The 20,770-nt window shown below is 42.9% G+C and overlaps 1 protein-coding gene and 1 pseudogene across 6 annotated transcripts in view; one reads left to right on the forward strand and one right to left on the reverse strand.

Annotated features, from left to right (window-relative positions):
• Window positions 1-20,770, forward strand: part of LOC149239251 (benzaldehyde dehydrogenase, mitochondrial-like) — a 260,960-nt gene that overhangs the window by 228,922 nt on the left and 11,268 nt on the right. The gene's annotated exons all lie outside the window — the stretch shown is intronic.
• On the reverse strand, window positions 1,502-19,661 carry LOC149239252 (splicing factor U2af large subunit A pseudogene; annotated as a pseudogene).

Genomic DNA, 20,770 nt, shown 5'->3' on the forward strand with positions numbered 1-20,770 from the left:
TGCACCTGGGCTTGCTCGAGGCAAGCTAGCTAAGCCCAAATGAACAATAAGAAATCCCTCTCAAATTTGATGATGCTCTCACCTGACTCTGCGCTGAAACTATCCAGAAAATATGTTGCTGGCTGTAAATAACTGCTGCTAGGGCCTCCTCGAGTGCTCAGAAAATTCCAGGAAATTAGCCTTGGGTTCTCCACCAATAACCCACAAAAACCCATGAAGGAATTGGCCAAATGTTGACCTTGGAATTTCAGTCCAATTTTCCCCTAGCTCTTCTAACTGCTGGCTAAGTGGGGACCCTTGTTTGACCTCTCGAATTTGCCCAGAAAATTTTGCCAAATTAATCTTGGCCTCTCAATAAACCTAGAAAAACCCCGAAAGGGTTTGTCCTAGTTTTGACACTCCAAAATTGACTCCCAAATGCTTGACCCTCCTCCACAAGCAGAAGATGTAACCTGTAGCAAACACTGCATTTGTTGCTCCACCAAAACGCTGGAAAAGCCCCCACAACACTTCCTCGAATTTCACCTCAAGTTTCAGCTCCTAACTCCCTTCTCTCCACAACCTCCAAGCGTGCCTCCTCCAAGAGTTGTGCAATCCGTGTATTGTTGTTGCCAATTCTCTCTACAACTCGCACTCCTCGCTACTGGTACAGACTAATATAGGTCGGACTCCCTCCTTGGGCTAACACTCAAAGTCCACTGAAGCAAGGGTTGAGATCTCCGCTCAGAGACACTCGTGTGCTAAACAACACTGCAAACTTGGCTTCAACTCAAGCGTGCTATGTCAAAGACACAATTTCTGAATTGATGAATGAATGACCAAAATGAATGCCTCTTGCTCTATTTATAATTCGTGGCTCCTTTTCTTCTTGTGGTCCCCACTCTCTCTCTCCCCTAATTCACACTCCCTTCTCTTTCCTCTCTCTTCCAAGAGTGTGAGTTCTCTCTTTGGGTCAAATTTTTCTTTCTTGCGGACCCCCTTTCCAGTAGAGCTGCAATATTCTCTTTTCCTCGTAAGTCTCAGAATTGCGTCCTCTCTCCAAACTTATCTCTAATGTTGAAAATCAAAATCGGGGATATTAGAGTCCTCCCTGCCAAAAATTGCTTGTCCTCAAGCAATGCCTGAACCAACGCATCCTCTGTCTGCTGATCATTCCTATCACCATCAGTAATACCGAGGTTCCAAATGTGCCGCTGAGTCATCCCAGGTCTCTGCACTGTCCTGACATGAAAGAATCCCTCAATACAGGATCTCAATCCATCCTGTCCCACTTGAAGCTCCCTTCGCTCCACTCACTATCGTGCTCAGTATAAGTACCAGAAGACCCCTGTATACCATCAATGAGTAGGGGATCATGATAATGTGGCACCATGCCCAACTCCTCGTGAAGCTGTCCTACCATGTAGGCCATCCCATGCACTCTAGGAGTATACTCTCGAAGATACCACCCAATCCCTGCAGAGATAGTGTTTCACTCACGTGAGCTTCTCCTGATATCATCCTACTGGCCCACCTGCCATGCTAATGAAGTTCCCCACGCCATTGGTGACTCATTAAAGCCCAATGGAAGATCTGCATGATCTCCCCCTATAGTAGCCAGTTCATCCCTAAAGGTTATTGAGTTGTGAAGAGCGGTGATTATCAGGTCCCCGACTAATCTCAAAGTGGTGCCACCATGCTGAAGTTGCGCTACTCTGATTATGACATACTCCCCATCGTGTGCGAACTGTATCCTCCTCTCATGAGGCCTAGTGGCGAAAGATCTATGAGAGCCAAGCTCATCCTGCCCGGGCATCCCCATGATGCCAATATCTACCCCTCCACTACCAATCTCGACCCTGAGCCATAACAAGATAAGTTTGCCTCGCCATGCCGTGGAGGTCTCAGTGATCCCCCATGTGTCAAACCCAAAGTGAACTAGATCACCCTCTGCCATGACCCTGCTCATCACAAAGGGGAGTGATCCACTGGCCAATTAGGTCCCTAGATCCCCCAAACATATAGGGAGCTCATAACTCCCTCTCCTCACAGGATGTCGTTGCATAGCACTGCTATCTGCTAGAACCCATCTAGCCCTCATCTCTGACCCTTGTATGTATCCCTTGGGTGGTCCCCAAGTATTAGGAGTATGTCGCACGCATGCGAACTTGCCCTACTCCTGCCAGACCATGCAGAGAAATCCGCTATCCCAACTCTTGACGATACACTTGGACACTGTTTGGAGTCTGGGTACCCTCCTGAAGACGAAGTCTACCATCCATCGTCCCTCAAATGTGAGCTCAGGGGTGGAACACATGCTACCTCGGTGTAATGTCCCCATTTTTATTTTTCTCCATAGTACAACCACGGTGGATTTCCAGGGCATGGGATGACCAGGTTAGTGGCGTAGGTTTATGCCGTCAGGGGTTCCGATGGAGTTTTGAGGATTTTTTATGGGATCTGATGGCATTCGCTTCGCATATTTCGTCATCTGCACAGTGTGTCTTTTGGTTCGTCGCATTCTGACAACTTTCAAAAATTAACATTATTATGAGGCTTAACTTAATTAATTATGCTAGAGGTGGCATTTTAGGTAGATTAATTGATGGAACGCCTTAGTGTAATAGCTTGTTGGAACCGGAATGAGAAGATCTATAGGATGGGATGCTGAGAAGTGACTTTCAGTGGCTGAAGAGAGTATGGTAGGCGATTTACCATTTTCTTTAATTACAAATGACTTTAGTTAGTCATTTAATTAAGGAAAAATAATTAATTGGAGGAAATGGGCCAAAAGTGATGTAAGGGAAATAAAATAAAATTAAAAGGTCACTTAAGATAAAGTCAATGGAGGAGTTTCTAGAATAATAATAAAATAAGATGCTTCTAGAAGTTTTGGAGATCTATCCATCAGATCTATAAAAGAAGAGGAGAACATTTGGAGACATCTTGGATTTGATATTGTTTCTTGTATGAGAGGTTGAGAACTCGGTTCTCTACTCCATTGGTAGCCCCAGGACAGAAACTCTCGGGTGATTCAATGAGATTGAACGAGTACCGATCTCCCCTTGGTGAATTCATCTAGAATTCACAAGAGAGCTCAATAGTACAATTCAATTCAGTTTGGAGGGCTAGCATAGCAGTGCAGAAGATTATCTTGGAGGCCAGCTTTTCATCTCAACGCTTTTGGTTGTATGTGCATTTAACCCCAGGGTATATATTATGAATAAAGTTGAGATTATTTCTGCTCATTATTGTTATTTACAGAGTTCTATGGTGTTGAATTTTACATAACAGTCTTCTATTTGTGAATGAAAATTTTATCTAAAGAATTTTTGAGTTAGAATTTAAAAAAAAAACCAAATTTTTTCATTTGGGACATTACAGTGGTATCAAAGCCTTGATTTTGGCTCAGCCGTGCGTGTGTTATTTTGAAAGCCCAAGTTCAAGAGTTTATTTTGAACGTGCCCAATTCTAATGTTGAACCCAATCTTTTTTTGCGGATCAATTCTAGAGCTATTTTTTTTTAAGAATCGAGAGTTAAATTTTGGAAAGGCCCAACTATTATAAAGCCGTGAAATTATTATTTCCGGAAAAAAATACGAAGGGGCAAATGATGAGCTGAGGCCGCCGATTTCTGGATTCACGTGGGGTCTAATCACTAGGCTGATTTGGCGGCAAGGCAGAGTCATCACATAAAGGAGCTGATTGTCGTTTGTAAGGGCCGTGAGTCATTTTCAAATAGTTGGCCGGATTATCAAAAGGGGTCGAACGCATCTTGTGAAGTTGACGTGGGAAACCTTGGAGAAGGCCGAAGTTATTTTTGCCATCGCACGGCAGATTTTGGGAATCAAGTGAAAGTTGCATATTAATTGAATTTTTTTGGTTCAGGGCCAGTTTATTCTTAATCAGGAATTCAATTTCGAGCCAAGCTTGACCTTGTTTTTATTGCAGGTCAATATGTCTATCCGCCACTTGTGATTATTGTGAGAAACGAATTTGCAGGAGCTGCCATTTCCAAAGTCGTGTTTATTACGTGAGTGCTCCAGTTTGGTATTAAATTCAAAAAGACCGATTTGTTATTACATTAATAGTGGACCAAATTTCTTGTGTATGAAACTCCTGTCGATTTGCTTGGCGAGTTCGTCAATCCCGCAACATTTTTCTCTAGGCCGAGTCACCTAAACCCCGTGCCAAGTCTGAGACAAATTTGGGTGTGTGGACGGAGTTATCACCAGCTGGGAAGTAACATGGATATTTGGGCCGAATTATCAGTGGCTTATAGCCTGCTTGTGGATGGACCAATGCCTCATATTGTTGGCCGTGTGTATCAGTTTGGAAGGCACCAGAAATCCTCATACACCGAGAGTACCTCTGTGACTCATTATTACGCTATCCGTTGAGGCCGAGTATCCCATTTATTAGCTAGACAGGTTCACATAATAGATTAAGCTAATCTGTCTTTAAAAGGGAAAGCCGAGCACTATTTTCGGTCGTCACAGTTCAAAGGAGTGGGCATTCGCTGATTCCAGATCTGAAGTATTCTCTGTGGCAGACTATTTCGAGATCCGAGTTGAATTGTTGTATGTGGTAGTCTCAAGACCGAATTATTGCATAATATTAGAGGGCGGAATACTTATATCTGATTTGTAAATCAGTCTCAGAATTATTATCTTCCTAGGCACGGACAGTGATTTTGTTGACTATATTCCTTCTTGGTCTCTGCATTTTGGAGATAGGTCTACCTTAAAGCACCCAGCTGCAGCTTAAAGGTTATCGATGTTGGGAATTCATCTACAGCAACCACCTTCGCTATATTCACTGGCTTGCTCGCTGGTATATTTTCCAGAAAATTAGTTGCATAGCTGGGGCATTTCACAAGGGTATCTTATAGTGGACAGATTCATGTAGCTTATGAGGTTGTAGCAGAAGAAGTACTCCACAGTGGGAACCGAGGTTGAATTGAAGGTTTCCAAGTTCCAGATTTAGAAGGTTCTCTTATCTCTGCCTGTAGCAGCTTACCAAGGAAGCTGAGTTATTTTCAGAATCATATTCCATGGCCAAGATTCAGAGCAGAAAGAAGGATGAGATTAGTCCTGTAGCATACACCAACCGCAGCAAAGTGTTGAACCAGTCCTCTGAAGGAATTTCTAGGGTTTGTACCTTTTTATTCAGTGCCCTGCTGAACCCATATTGTGCAAATGGTATCCTGGATCAAACTGATCATATGCGAATGATCTGCTAGGGTTTGTGTGGTTTGAGTCTATGCATCCTTTGCTCTCTTAGCTTTGATAGCATAGCTGTCCTACAGTAACGTTGAGGGGCCATTCACCTGTTGCAAGGCTATTGAGTGCCTTTTTTTTTTTAACCACATGGTGAATCGGTAACTGCCAGGCCTAATCTAAGGGAGACCCAGGATCAAACCTCATAGCTGCCACTATAACACCAAGAGTATAACCAACCACCTGCAAGTTGGGTATACTAAGTTCCTATGATTTTAGCAAGAGCAGACTCACGGGATAGGGGAATCTGCCCCTTTAGCTGCCACCACAGCAGGTCATTGTACTCAATGAGATTTGAACTTCGGTCTGCCCGGGCTTCGCCCATGTGACTTACCGTCATCCCTTGAGCTTGAGGAAGGGTCATTTGACCTTTCAAAGGTTGTTTTTATCCATAGTAGCATTCTCTCTGTTGACTGTGAGTATGATTCCACCAAAGGCCTTGCTCCAAGAAGAACCTGAGGCTGTTGTGACCTGTCTTGAATTTAAACCTATTCCCGACCAAATACTGTCTAAATTTGGCCAATGAATGCATGATGGCCAACATCTCCTTATCATATATGGAGCTAATATGGAGTATAGTAGCTCATGGGCAGTAGCTTCCGACTTTCAAAAGCTATGTGGTGCCCTCCTTGCATCAACACGGCCCCCACACCACAGCGAAGTGTTGAACCACTCCTCTACATCATTCATTCTCCCAACTAGCAGCTCCCCTCAGTGACTTGACGAAGAAAGGGGCATTTGAGTGGACCACTACAGTGCAAGAGGCTTTTGACCGCCTCAAACAGGTCATCAGTAGTTGTCCAATGTTGGCACTTCCTGACTTCACCCAACCCTTCGTGTTGGAATGTGATGCATCAAGAGTGGGTGTGGGGGCTGTGTTGATGCAGGGAGGGCACCCCATAGCTTTCGAGAGTCAGAAGCTACTGCCCCATGAGCTACTGTACTCCATATATAATAAGGAGATGTTGGCCATCATGCATGCATTGGCCATGTTTAGACAGTGTTTGGTGGGGAACAGGCTTAAATTCAAGAGAAGTCACAACAGCCTCAGGTTCTTCTTGGAGCAGAAATAGTTGCAGGATAGGTAGCAAAAGTGGGCGAGCAAGCTCCAAGCATATGACTTTGACATTGAGTATGTCAAAGGAAAGCACAACGTAGTGGCTGATGTGTTGTCCAGGAGGCCAGCCACTCTTTCTTTGATGAGCATTGCCTGGGATTGGAGGGCAGAACTACTAGTGGAGTACTCCAAGGATTAGTTCATGTGTGAGATCCTTGATGGGTTGGTGACAGATGGCCAGTACAGGGTGATGAACGAGGTGATCTACTTTCGATACTGGATTTACTTGGTACCCAACTCCCAACTAAGGGAGAAGATTCTATAAGCTAGTCACGACTCACCATTAGCAGGACACCAGGGGTTCACGAAGACATAGAGGACCATTAGAGAGTGCTTTGCATGGAGGGGCCTCAAGGATGATGTTATGAGGCATATCCGGGAGCGTGACACATGACAGTGTAACAAGGATGAGCAGTCACACCCTGCAAGCCCTATTGTAGACGCTTCCCATTCTGGAGGGGAAATGGGAGAGCATATTGATGGATTTCATTATCGGGCTGCCCAAGGTACAGGGCAAAGACTGCATTTACGTAGTGGTGGACCGCCTGACGAATTTTGCTCATTTCTTTGCCATCTCAGCCTAGTACTCAGCCTCACAGGTGGTTGAATTGTTCTTTAGGGAGGTGTTTCAGCTACATGGTCTCCCAAAGACCATTGTCAGTGACCGGGACAACCGATTCATGGGGGGATTTTGGTAGGAGCTATTTCGGTTGGTGGGCACTGAGCTCACTCTGAGCACCAGTTATCACCCTCAGACAGACGGGCAGACGCATATAGTTAACAAGTGGTTGGAGGGCTACTTGCGTAACTATGTTACAGGTTAGTAGAGAGCATGGATACGGTGGTTGCACTTGGGTGAAAACTGCTACAACACTGTGTACCACATATCCATAGGTATGTCACCATTCTGAGCTTTATATGGCTACGATGCATTGTGTTTCGCTGGGATTATGTTTGGAGACAGCAGGGTCCCAAGGGCCAAGGACTGGATATAGGAGAACCAAGACATCTTGAGGGCTCTTAAAGACAACATGCAGATAGCCCAAAACTAGCATAAGCTTTATGCAGACATGGGTAGAGTTGAGAGGAAATTCGAAGTAGGGGACTTGGTCTTCTTGAGGCTTCAACCGTACTGACAATTTGCACTCAAACAAAAGGGGGTCGAGAAGCTCAAACCCCGCTTCTATGGATCGTATCGTGTCACTCGAAGGGTGGGGGAGGTAGCATATGCGCTGGAGCTACCTCTGGGGAGCCGGGTGCACAACATTTTTCATGTGTCTTTCCTGAAAAATGCATAGGGACAACAGGTTACAACAGTTATAGAGCTACCCCCTATGGACAATGAGGGGCATTTGGTGTTGCAACCAGAGGCCATTTTGGATACCAGGGAGAGACATTTGAGAAATAGGGTCATCAAAGAGTTTTTGATCCGATGGAGAAATCTGCCAGATGAGGATGCCACCTGGGAGGGGTAGTAGATACTCCAACATCCTTCATTGCAGTTGCTTGAAGACAAGCAATGTTTTGGCGGGGAGGATTGTGATATTCCAACTTAGTGTTTTACTTAGTAAATATCGATTTTGCTCATTTTTGGTTTATTGCATGGATGCACTTAGGAAAAGTGGGCTTAGAGGACCCACATTTGACTTTTGGCTTAAGAGACACTCAAACATTAGAGCTAGAGGGAAAAATTGTGGCTTTGGTGGAGCGTGGGGGCCACCAAATGAGATTTTCGGCCCACATGGGAAGTACGCTCTCATAGGAGCGGATTTGGTGTGGTAAGTTTGATGTGGGCCCACATGGGCATTTTTGGAGGCATCTTGACAAAAGGAAGTAGAGACTCATTTGCTTATTCATTCATCATTTGCAAAATTGTCTAAGATAAGAGCATACTTGCGCTGAAGCCAAGTCTGCAAGTGTTGTTTAGCACACGTGTCTTCGAGTGGAGATCTCTGACCTTGCTTCGTTGGACTTTGAGTGCCAGCCCAAGGAGGAAGCTTCACCTTGCCTTTTTCATAGTACCAAGCAGGAGGATCGAATTTTTGGGATAGGAGCAACTACAACAGTGCAGTCTTTTGCGGGAGCACTCCAGGAGGTGGAGGAGTTGGGATTGGGGCTGAAACTTGGAGTGAAGGCCAGGGAAGCATTTTGAGGAGTATTGCAGCCATTTTGGAGGCTTTTATAGCATAATTTATAGGTGGGTCAAATCACCTTGCAGTTGAGTCATTGAGGGGAAATAGGGTCGAATTTTCTAAGTCAAACAAAGGCCAAATCCTTCGTGGGTTATTCTGGGTATTTGGTGGAGAGGTTGGGATTAATTCCCCAAAATTTTTGAGCACCGGAGTGGGCCCTAGCAGCAGATCCATTCAGCTAGCAGCGTATTTATGGGCATCTTCAGTACAGAGCTTGAGCAACATAGCAGTAGATCCGAGGAGGGTGTCTTATTTGTCATTTGAGGATTTGCTAGCTTGCCTTGAGCAAGCCCAAGTGCATTCCTTCCAGCACCTTATTGTACACCCATTTTTGTTAATAAAAAGAGCTCAGCAGCGCAATTTTGGTGCCATTTTGTGATCTGATTGTTTGTCATTGTTTTATGGTGTTTTTTTCTATGTTTGCTTTGCATATTTACTGTTAATTTTCCTTAGGGATATTACACAGGAGATTGGTATCTTAGCCTTCCCCTGGATGCATAAAGGACTTCGATGAATTTGAGGACCTATTCATGAAAAGGTGGTCATGCAATGCCCAAGGGACCTTGAACATTGAAAAGTTCTACCAAATAACCAGGGGAAGGGAAGATGTGCGAGAGTTCATTCAAAAGTTTGATAGGGTAGTCAAAGATATACTTGATCATTTGAAGCCAACTAAAGCCAACATGACAAGTTCATAAACGTTGTGGGTGGCCACCTCACCTATGTGATGAGAGATAAGAAATTGTCCACCTTGGCCGACGCTAAAGAAATGGCAATGGAAGTAGAAGAAAACTTGCGAATTTCAAAAGTTGATATCATTGATCACCCTGGAGCCAAAATTGAAACCAAGAAGGAGAAGTCCAAAGATCAACATGAAGAAACTCTCCTTGCCATTCTCAAAAGGATGGAAAGGTTCACCAAAGAAGCCAATGCACGTGACAGGGTTATCATGAACAAAATCACCGCCTTAGAAAAGGCCCAAAAATCGAGTTACATCCCTAAAGGAAAGCCTTTTCCCAAAAAGAAAAGTGAAGAAGATAGGTCGAGCTCTTCTCAAATCCCAAACACATTGGCTCCAACTAATGTGGTTGATCCAGATTCTTCATCTAAGGATGAGGAAAGTGAAGGTGATGAGAGTGAAGGTGGACAAACTGATGTGCAGGCCAATCTTGTGGAATTTGACATCTTCAACATTTTGCTAGGGGGAACATACACACATCCTCCCATTAGTGAGGTCACCTTTAAGGAAGAAAAGGAAGAATCCATTCTTAATTCTGATAGCTAGGGAAGATTCAAACGGGTCCAATATTCTCGAAAGGAAAAGGACAAAGGCCCCTCACCTCCTAAGGAATCACCCAAGGAAGATCCATCACCTAAGCAAGCCCCTCCTAAAGAATCCATCCGCAAAGTTCCTCCCAAAAAGGACCCCCCAACAAAAGTCAATCCATAAAAGGATCCTCCTAGGAAAGAATACGTCAAGAAGAAGGAAAAGGGGAAGGAAATTAAACTCGACATTGACATAGGGGTTGCCGTAGGAAAGATGATTGTACCTATTCCCTTAAAGGAGATTGCTAAGCTTCCCGAGAAACAATAACAACTTAAGAAGTCTCTGGGGATTCAAGAAGAAGAACTACTTGATGAATTACAAAACATTCATATTCCTGACCGAAACCCTAGGCACGAACCTTTCTTGCTTTCTTTGGCTATCAATGACCTCTTCTTACACAATTATATGTTAGACTTGGGTGCTTCCGCTAATATCATGCCTTTGACTGTTATGAAGCAATTGGGTCTCAACATCACTTGGCCATATAAAAGGGTGTGTGGTTTTAATTCCAAACCCGTGGAAGTGGAAGGTATCATCAAAGACCTTAAGGCTTCTTTAGCTAAGAATCTTGATATATCCCTCCTCATGGATGTTATTGTTATTGATATTCCTAACGTGTGGGGGATGTTGTTATCTCGAAAATGGGGAGTTACCGTTGGGGGGCACGTTCAAATGGATCTATCATATGCAACCATCCCATAATCCGATGGCACCCCTTTTATCCTTTATAGGGAAACTGCTTATTTACCGCATGTAATCAAGCCTGGACCATACTATGAGACATCCGAGGTTGAGAAACCCCTTCCCATATCCCCCCTACCTAGGAAATTTGAATCCTTAAGCGGCCAATCTCTCAAACAAGCAAAAAGTGGAAGCCTAAGAAATAATATAAGGTTGGGATTTAGTCTTGGTAGATGAAGATCCCTTACCTGTCAGGATTCATGGAATGGTTTGTGAAAATTCGAAAACCCGAATCTTATTGTATCAACTAGAAATTATTCTCCTAATTGTTAACTAAATCTAACAATTTATTTATTGTTTCCTACAACAAATATTGAATAACTCACACTGCAACCTACACAAATAAAACTGCGGAAGAATAAATGCTGGAAGAAATGCTAGCACACACACATAAAATAACATAGTTATTTTTGGACCAATGTCCTCGAAAAAACCCAACTTGGGAAAACTGGTGCAACAGTGAGGGTTTTATTTTATTATGCAGCAGTGAAATCTGAGTACATCTATGGATGCCCGTCTGGAAATCCAACAGCAAGAAAATCTAAGTAAAATACTGAAGGAAATTACCCTTCTCCCACAGGCAATCTCTAGCTTGACTTTCCCTATCAAAAACTCGGCCTCCTGGAGCACTGCACCAGCCTCTACGCAGTTTGCTGGATGGCTTGCTTTGGACTGGGCTTAGATGAAGTCGTTCTGCCTCTGGAAGCTGAGAAAATAGTTTCTCTAGCCCTCTGGGACTCCTTCCTAGCTTCTAGAATCGAGAACAATATTTTCTCCTCACCAAATCGATCTGCCTGACTGAAGCATTATGTAGTCCCTCAGTGCTACCTCTCTGGGATAATTTGAATCACTTTTGTTGTTGCTTCCCCGGATTTGGAAAAATCTTTCCTCTGACTCATTGTCCCTACCCCTTAATCACTGCTTCGATCTCACTGGGTCTCTCTTCGACAACTGATTGCTGCTACTCTAGAAATCGAACTGTTGAAGTGATTTCTCCAAGCCCCATCGACTTCTTCTTATAATCCTCTGTTGAGACTTCAACGACCAATATTAGATCTTAATTGATGACTAGGATTAACTTGAAGTCTATCCGTGTGAGTTTCTATAACATTCACACCTTGACTTAATTAATTTTGATTAATTAGTCATATTCCCTAAGTTTAGACTTAGGAAATATTTAAAAACTGACTAATAATCTAATTAAGTCATTTCTAGGCAGAATTTCCAGAAATGATTTCTAGGTTTTGGAGATCTCATGTATTCTAGCCTCTCCACAAAATTTCAAGGCTAGAACACATCTGATGCTACAAAAACTAACACTCCCTCTTAGCGAGGAATGTGTTCTAGTGCTCTACTGCACATCCTGTGTCAACACCCTGTTTCTGCATCATCTCCTGTCATGTCTCTGATGTCTGGCTACCACTGCCCACCAACCACCATACAACTCTAATATATGTTGCATACTAAACCTGCTGAATTGCTGCCAACATTGCATCTGCACTGCAACTCCCTATCCATCTGTTGCTTCTACAACTGCAACATCTGCAACTGAAAAACATCCTAAATATTGGATCAACTATGATCAGTATGATGCATTTGTCTCCCGAGACTTGACTGTTGCTAGTATCTGCACTGTCACTGACGCATCTGCGCTGCGACTGACTCTACACTGTGCCAACCGCACTGCTGCGAACTCTGCACTGTGCTCCCCAGCATTTGACTGCAATTAGACTCTGCATCTGTCACTTTGGTATCTGACTGCATCTACTACCACTGATCCATCCTACTACTGAATATTGTGGGCCCCCGTAGTAAGGTACTGATCCAAGAGGTGGACCTCCTTAAGAATCTTGCCCATCTGTAGCACTTTGGGGCTACAACACCAAGTCATCGCACTTGACTCTTGGGGGTATATCAGCAAACAAAGCGAAGTCTTCCTCCAGTCTGGAGAACAACCTATTGATCTCTGTTGATGCTGCTTGTTGGTCCTGCTTCTCCTCTTTGTCCTTCTTCCTGAGAGGACACTAGGTGCTATAGTGGCCAAGCTCACCACATCTGAAGCACTTGACCTTCAACAAGTCCTTCTTCTTTCACTGCTCCCCTTGTCCTTGATTGGGACCCTTTGATGCGAGGGCCACATTCTCCTCCTCCTTCACTTGCTTCGATTTGCTGCTGCTGCCACTGATGGAGCTCTTTAGAAGAACTCACCTCAATTCCTCTTGTTGCAAGTCAGTCCACATCCTGTCCCACTCTTCTAGCTTGTCTCTGTCCAATATGCTTTGGACAAAGACTTGCCAATCCTCGGAGACACTGTTGAGTGCCAGTCTCACTAGCTCTGTAGGTTGAGGTGCTGCCCCAACAACTGACAACTGGTCTCAGACCTCCTGAATCCTGGTGAGGAAGGGGTATATGCCTTCCCCTTTCTACATTCAGATGAGCCTCAGCTTCTCCTCTAGTACATCTTCCACTGCTCGGAAGTGCACTAGTACAACGTTATCAGAGTCTCCCACATCTATCTGGCAGTCCCTTTGCTAGCTATGTGTGAAACAATGTGATCCCGAACACCATTAAGGATCAACCTCTTTGCTCGTGCCATCTCCTTTCTGTACTCCTTCGGTTGATTTGCATCCTGGGACACAACTACCACTGCATCTATGTATGTCTTCAGGCCAAACTCATCCAGAAGGAAGGACATCCTTGCCTTTCGATGACATAGTTGGAAGCACCATCCAACCTGTCCTAATCTCGAAGCCCAGTAGTGGCCATCTCAAACAATGTTGAAAATCTCCTCTTCCCTTCTGTTTAGTTGCTGCTCAGCTATTCGCACTCCCTTTTGGCGTGAGATACTTTGCACACAACAACTGTCGATCTGCAAGGGAAATCAAACTTTTTTAGATTAGAAGTTCCCTGAGGAAAAATTTCCCTCAATGTGTGCTCTTCTTCCACCCGACGCTAGCTCTGCTTTAGCAAACTGCACGAAACTACTACGTCCAGCTAGAGATCTGCTCTGCAAAAATACTGAAATCCCTCGATTTGGAAAGATTAAATTTTTCTGTCCCTCTCTCAAAAAAATCGATTCTCCTCAAGAAATTCGACCTCTTAGCCAAGGTGATTGTGTTGCTTCTAGGGTTTCGAAATGCTGCCCAATTTGAACAACGAAACTCTTTTTTCTTCACTATTAAGCTCTCCAGCTAATCATCTGCACTCTGATACCATGTGAAAATTCGGAAACCCGAATCCTATTGCAGCAACTGGAAATTATTCTCCTAATTGTTAAGTAAATTTAACAATTTATTTACTATTTTCTACAGTAAATACTAAATAACTCACACTGCAACCTATACAAATAAAAATGTGGAAGAATAAACGTTGGAAGAAATGCTAACACACAAACATAAAATAACACAGTTATTTTTGGACCAATATTCCCGAAAAGACCCAACTTGGGAAAACCGATGTAGCAGTGAGGGTTTTATTTTATTATGCAGCAATGAAATCTGAGTACATCTATGGATGCCCAATTGGCAATCCAAACAACAAGAAAATGTAAAATACTAAAGGGAATTACCCTTCTCCCATGGGCAATCTTTGGCTTGACTTTTCCTATCAAAAATTTGACCTCCTGGAGAACTGCGTCAGCCTCTGCGTAGCTTGTTGGACGACTTGCTCTGCACTGGGCTCAGATGAATTCGTTATGTCTGGAAGCTAAGAAAATCATCTCTCCGACCCTTTGGGACTCCTTCCCAGTCTTTGGAACTGAGAACAATTTTTTCTCCTCACCAAATCAATCTGCTTAACTGAAGCCCTGCGCAGTCCCTTAGCGTAGCCTCTCTGGGATAATTCGACTCACTTGCTGCTGCCTCCCCTGGAAAATATTTCCTCCGGCTCACTGTCCCTGCCCCTCAATCACTGCTTCGATCTCACTGGCTATTTCTCCAGCAACTGATTGTTGCTACTCTGAAAATCGATCTGCTCATGAAATCGAAACGCTAAAGTGATTTTTCCAAGCCCCATCGACTTCTTATAATCCTCTGTTGAGACTTCAACGATTAACTTGAAGTCGATCTGTGTGAGTTTCTAGAACATTCACACCTTGAATTAATTAATTCTTGATTAATTAGTCATATTCCCTAAGTTTAGACTTAGGAAATATTTAAAAACTGACTAATAATCTAATTAAGTCATTTTTAGGCGGAATTTCCAGAAACGATTTATGGGTTTTGAAGATCTCATGTATTCTAGCCTCTCTACAAAATTTCAAGGCTAGAACACATCTGATGCTACAAAAACTAACATGGTTCGTGATGACTATTACTACATTGCTAAACTTAATGACGAACTTTGGCCTGAACCGGTCAAATTAAGTCGTATCACATCCTTCCTTGAGACTTGGCATTGTATCATATGCATGGTAGAGTAGGATGCATCGCATGCTGATTTCTGCATTAAAAATAACATCATATGATATTTCTCATGGTAGATAGATGCATATTTGCATATTTTATTTTTTGTTAATTTTATGGCCTAACATATTAGCATGTGCAATCATGAGACATTGCAAAAACAATTTGCTCCGTGTTTTTCCATCTATTATATGTGCACGTGGCAGGTCTACGGTAACCAAGAGATTGCTAGAGTTCTTGTCACCCCTCGTTTGAGTAGCTCCGCCCACTTCTTTGAGAGATCATGTACCAGTTGGAGCCAGATGTTACCCACCATTTTGTAGGTAATATCCCTAGGGGATTTTTTTCTCCAAGATGGTGCTTAGCCGACAGCCAACAACCCCTTGCAGCCACTAGCTAGCTCATTGTACCATTTCTCCGCCACCTGAGCCAACCATGTGGTCCCTCACCCATTTGCCATGATCGTATGTTTGAAGGTGGGCCTCCGAAAACTAAAGGTATGCCTTGTCATTTGGAAATTGAGTATTGTAGTTTGTTTATCATGGACACTTCTAGGCACGGATTAATGGGGGGATTCGACGGAAAGAATGGGCTAGGTCTGTTCTTTGTTCCCTAGACCTCTTTTAGGAATCAACCTTGGATTCTAGTCCCGTGGGATCTCTTTGACTGACCACTTGGTTCCAGGGATGGTATTTCATGGGAAACCCCGATTTTGGTTGTGTGGTCCCACTCCCTTATCTGCTTATATTACCCCATTTCCATCCATTATTACCCCATTCATCATTTCTCCCGCCGGGTCCACATTCCTCCATTGCGTGCACATAGGGTTAGCTTGTCCCTTCCCCTTGCCCACACCTTGGGTCATGGTCTGGAATGAAATCCAAAGCTTGACGCAACTGAAAAAAAGATAAAAGCATATATGGCCACATTCAACAGGAAAATGTACCACAAAATGCAAAAGATTGCCGAGACAAATACATTTAGCATGTGGGCAAAAGCCAATACATGAGCTCTACCCTATCATCATGGCCATCACCCTGGTTCCTATAGGTTCTATGAACCTTCTTCATCATATAGGAACCCATGATTGTCCCAACCCTTGGTGGCCGATGAACCATCCCACCTTAAAAGGGGGAATTCACTGCTATATGTTATACACAATGCTCTAACTCATTGAGCCCCGAGTAGTTAATCGAAGAAAATCATGAAAAAGCAAAAGGCATATAAAGAAGGGTGGAAAAATCAAGGTCGGAGCACCTCATGTACCATGATTTCTCCCTCCTATACATTATAAACCCAAGTGTGGGCTTCCCTCTTATTAGCTACCCTTGTACCCCAACATGTGACCTAAGGTTGCCGCTTCTCATTCCCTACTTCATTCACCTGTTTGCCACATGCCACCACCTTTGAAGGATGTACCTTGACTATATTATCCCCTTTAGAAGTAGAAACCACCTAATATGATTATTGGTTAAACCCATTTGGAGTTTAGGAGACATTGGCACATCCCGAAGCCCATTATGGAAGGGCAGGCCATTATGAAGTCCCCACCTGTGATTTATGATTAGTTAAGCTCATTTACACGATTTCTCTAATGAGTTGTTGTATTGGAAGGCTAGGGGATGCATTAGATTTTATGCAGGATTGTAGATGGTTTTCATCTTGGGTTTGGTCTCCCTATACGGGGTACTAATCCTCCAGAGGGCTACATTGGCACTTGTAGGGTGTGCATTGAGAGCCATGGGCCTCCACAACAGCAAACAACACTCCATGGATCACCAAAATCATTTAGAGATTGCTCGTGGTTCACTTATTGGACGAGGAAGATCCACCTTATCCATCATGCCAAGCTGGCCCCAAATTTGCACCATACACTTGGCAGATGATCCAGGACTTACACGATGATGTGGCATCACCTACACCATCATCCTAACCCTTGTAGGCAATCTACAGGCATCTTCGATTTGTTTGGAAACCCAGGAGGACACTTGTATGCTCCCACATGTTATTTGGAGCACCACAGGTTATTAGAAGGGACCAACGCCTTGTCCACTGCTTTTAAGGGTCTTATTCTTCATTGTGGCACCCATGGACTTCATTAGGCCTCTTAGAGGGCCCTACGACATGCATATATTATTATTTGACCCCTTGAGAGGCTTACTTTTTCATTTATGAGTTAGTTTGGTGGGCTTGTCACCAAAAGTCGAATTTTTAGAACATTATTTTATTTTGGGGGCTTATGTAGGCCAAGGAGGATAATTCTAACTCCTACGCTGTGTATAAATACAAGTGAGATGAGCTCATTTGCTCATCATCACTTTGGATTGGATCTCTCTCTAAAGAATTTGCTCATCATCACTTTGGATTGGATCTCTCTCTTCTTTAGAGAATTTCACACTTTTTTTGGAGGATGAATTTGAGCTTTAATGGATGAATTTGATGTGTGGATATTGGTCTGTCTTCTCTAGGAGCTTCTCTCGTGTCAATTGTGAACAGTTGGATATATTATGTTACATGTAAGTACATGTTTTTAATGTTATTCTTGCTTTACTGTCATATACATTGGACTAGGATTTTCGTTGTTCTAGGACTAATTGCTACATGCATTTACTGCTTGAAATTGTGGAATTTTGTCTCTATTATAGCATCTCTCAATGTATGGGCCATGTAATATGAACGGAATCTCCTAGGGGTAATTCTATCAAAGAATTTGACCTTGATAAGCCATTTCCTTTGCACATCGAACTATAAAAGCTACAAGATTGCTTCTCCTTGACCTAGAAGGCTAGCGAAGTGATCTTGAAGCCTCCTTGACTAGGAACCAAGAAATCCTACTCATACTCACCATAGATTCCATTCTCCCAAAGATTAAGGCACTAATCTACCAAGGGTGGTCACTAAAAATCACATTCTTTCACCTCCTTCCAGTTGTAGCCAAGCTAGGGTACCTATGGCATCAATTTACCGACAAGCTAGCCCTCCAAAAAGTTCAATCTCTTAGGTTCTCATGCACGGGTGTTTCCTCAAGCCCTCCTCCAATATTGAAGCCATTCCGACGGTGGAGTTAAGAGAAAAGCCAAGCCCTAGCTCCGGGATCAAACTGTGCCTTGGCATTCCCAAGGCTAGTACATCATAGGATCAAACCAACACCTTCAAGTGAAATTTCTTTATTTGACCCTTTCCCCCACCTTGTCTAGGGTAAGAATATCATCAGTTGCTATATTCTTTCCTCATACCCTAGGCTAGGTCCACTTTGCCCCGTGTGGTCCTGTTCCTTTGAAAAGACTATTCTTCAAGAACCATCTGGGATACCAGTTGCAACAAGGATTTTAAGGATTGGGAAATTGCTTCACAAGTCATATCCCATAAACCTAACCCTCAAATCATCCCTTCTTTTCCTAGAATACATAGTAACTTGCTTAGAAAGCAAGCAAACTCCATCCTTCAAGCTCTTCTAGGAAAGGGATTATTTGGCTCACTCATATCCATTCATTGACTTAACCATCATTGGTGACTCCATACATATCGGGTCTCCTCCCATCGGTGAAAGTCCATAAATAGAAGGGAGCCTTAACTAAGGTGACAGTGGGTTAAGTCTCCATTTGTTTCCCTTGGCCTAACATTTGCCCTTTAGGCCCCCTGCTAGTTTGAGTGGTAACAGGAACCATGCCAAAAATCAAACTAGGAACTTCAGGAAATGGTGTACTAACTCTGCCACCTTGCAATACAAGTTTTTGGAAAGCTATAGGTTGATGCGACTGTGCTAATAAATTTCCTTGGTTTGGTTTCAGTTGGTTTTTTATTGTAGCATGACAAATAGTCAATGTTTTGTTACCCATTTTTAAACCATTAAGTGTAGCACAGGAAATGTTTGTTACAGCTGGATCATGGTATACACAAAAACCACAACCTTTTGAGTTTCCAATGTCTTTATCTTTAATAAGATCAATTCCACGCAAGTGCCCAAAGTATTCAAGTAGCTCTCTTATTTGTGTTTTCTGAGGTAGTACGGTAGACCACCCACAAACACTCGATCAAGTTCATTAGCTTCACCAACAACACCTAGTGTTAGACCAACAACAAAAAATTTGAGATGGGAACTGGGTTGGCTTGGGCCAACTGCTGTTGACAGTGAAGGATTTTAGTCACTTGGTCTTCTCACTATTATAGGAACTCCCTCGAATATCATGCCATTCAATGCCATTGCATTATTGGCTTCTTCAACCATGTGCATCTCCACAAAGGCAAAATTATTTTCATGGTTTATGTATGCATTAACAACATCATCACCAGGACTTGTCGTGTTTCCTCCTATAGTGGTCATAACTCAACTGAAATATGTTGCAACAGTGTATTCATTGGCCATAGGAGGAAGACTACCAACATATACACGTCGTGCATGTCAAGTTGCATGTTGTGTCATTGCTTGTGCTAGCATCATAGATAGAGTTCCAAATCATTTTCTTTTAGAGCGAAACCGTGAAGGATCCTTCAACCTCCTTGAGCGAAATCTAACCTATGGCTGTCTTTTGTCACCGTCACGCTCATAATATCGATACCTTTCATGATCACGACTTCGATGCATCCCATAATTTTGTCCTTGTTCTTGTCTGTGTCTCTCTCTTTCTGTCTCACCAAATTTTATCATCTCTATCACTTTGATCCCTTTCATGATCTTGATGATGGCGATCCTTTTCCCTTGCCTTATTATGGTCATACTCTCTGCTTCTTCCTCTTTCTCTTTCAGAATCATGTATTTCATGTTGGAATGCAACTCTCCTCCATTATTAGAAGCTTGGTATGGTGATGCCCTGTACTCAGAGTATTGGCGAATGGGAGAGTTGAACCCTACTCCACCATTTTTGTGGTATCTTGACATCTTCCCTAGCTTGATCCAATTCTTCCAGAGCAGAACTTAAAATTGAAATGGAATGGAATGAGCTTTGTAAAGTTACTCCACCAACGATGTGTGTTTAGCCATGAACCCAACCTCATAAATTATTTGGCTTCTCGAGTACCAAATAACTCAGTGACTTCCTCCAACATTATTATGAATACAAACCCTAGTTTGACCTTCAATGATCTTCATACTCTTCACGCCTTGTCACTGATGAATGAATTTTGTAACAATGAAGATAGCTTGGACCTAACAAAACAAACTCAACCCCCATAATAAAATAATTTGACCTTATCCCGCACTAGGGTTTTTTCAGTGTGTTCTTCCTCAATTACTTGGCCACCATAATGCGAATCGGCCCAGGCAATTCAATTCGTCCCTGTGATTTTGATGAAAACCTCTCCATAACTCGACCCTAGCAATTGATGAATTTAATTCTATATAGGGAATCAATTACCTAGCTTCACCCTACTAATTCGGCCTAGGGTTTGACATTTCCATTGGAAGGGATCAGACTTGTAATCTAATGGGTCTCAGAATAATATTTAGTTCCTTTGACAATTCAAAGTTTTCTTCTTCACAAAATTATAAATTGTCACGATAACCTACAATAACTCTTTGATTAAGCATTGATGGGAAGCCCAAATGGCTTCTCCTATCCACAATTCCTGCTGCAACATTTCTCAAATAAAACCCATTAGGCTAGCAGGAAAACCAACTTTGATACCACTGTAATATCCCTTTAAAATTATTTTGTAATCCTCTCCAAATTTCCTTGGAAAAATTTAAGAAATAATTTTGCCATAAAATTTAATCAAGTTGTCAGGAAAAATTT

Source organism: Pinus tabuliformis, chromosome 8, assembly GCF_031772625.1.
Source record: "Pinus tabuliformis cultivar Carrire ecotype Pingquan chromosome 8, CPIR1, whole genome shotgun sequence".
In the NCBI taxonomy this organism is placed as follows: domain Eukaryota; kingdom Viridiplantae; phylum Streptophyta; class Pinopsida; order Pinales; family Pinaceae; genus Pinus; species Pinus tabuliformis.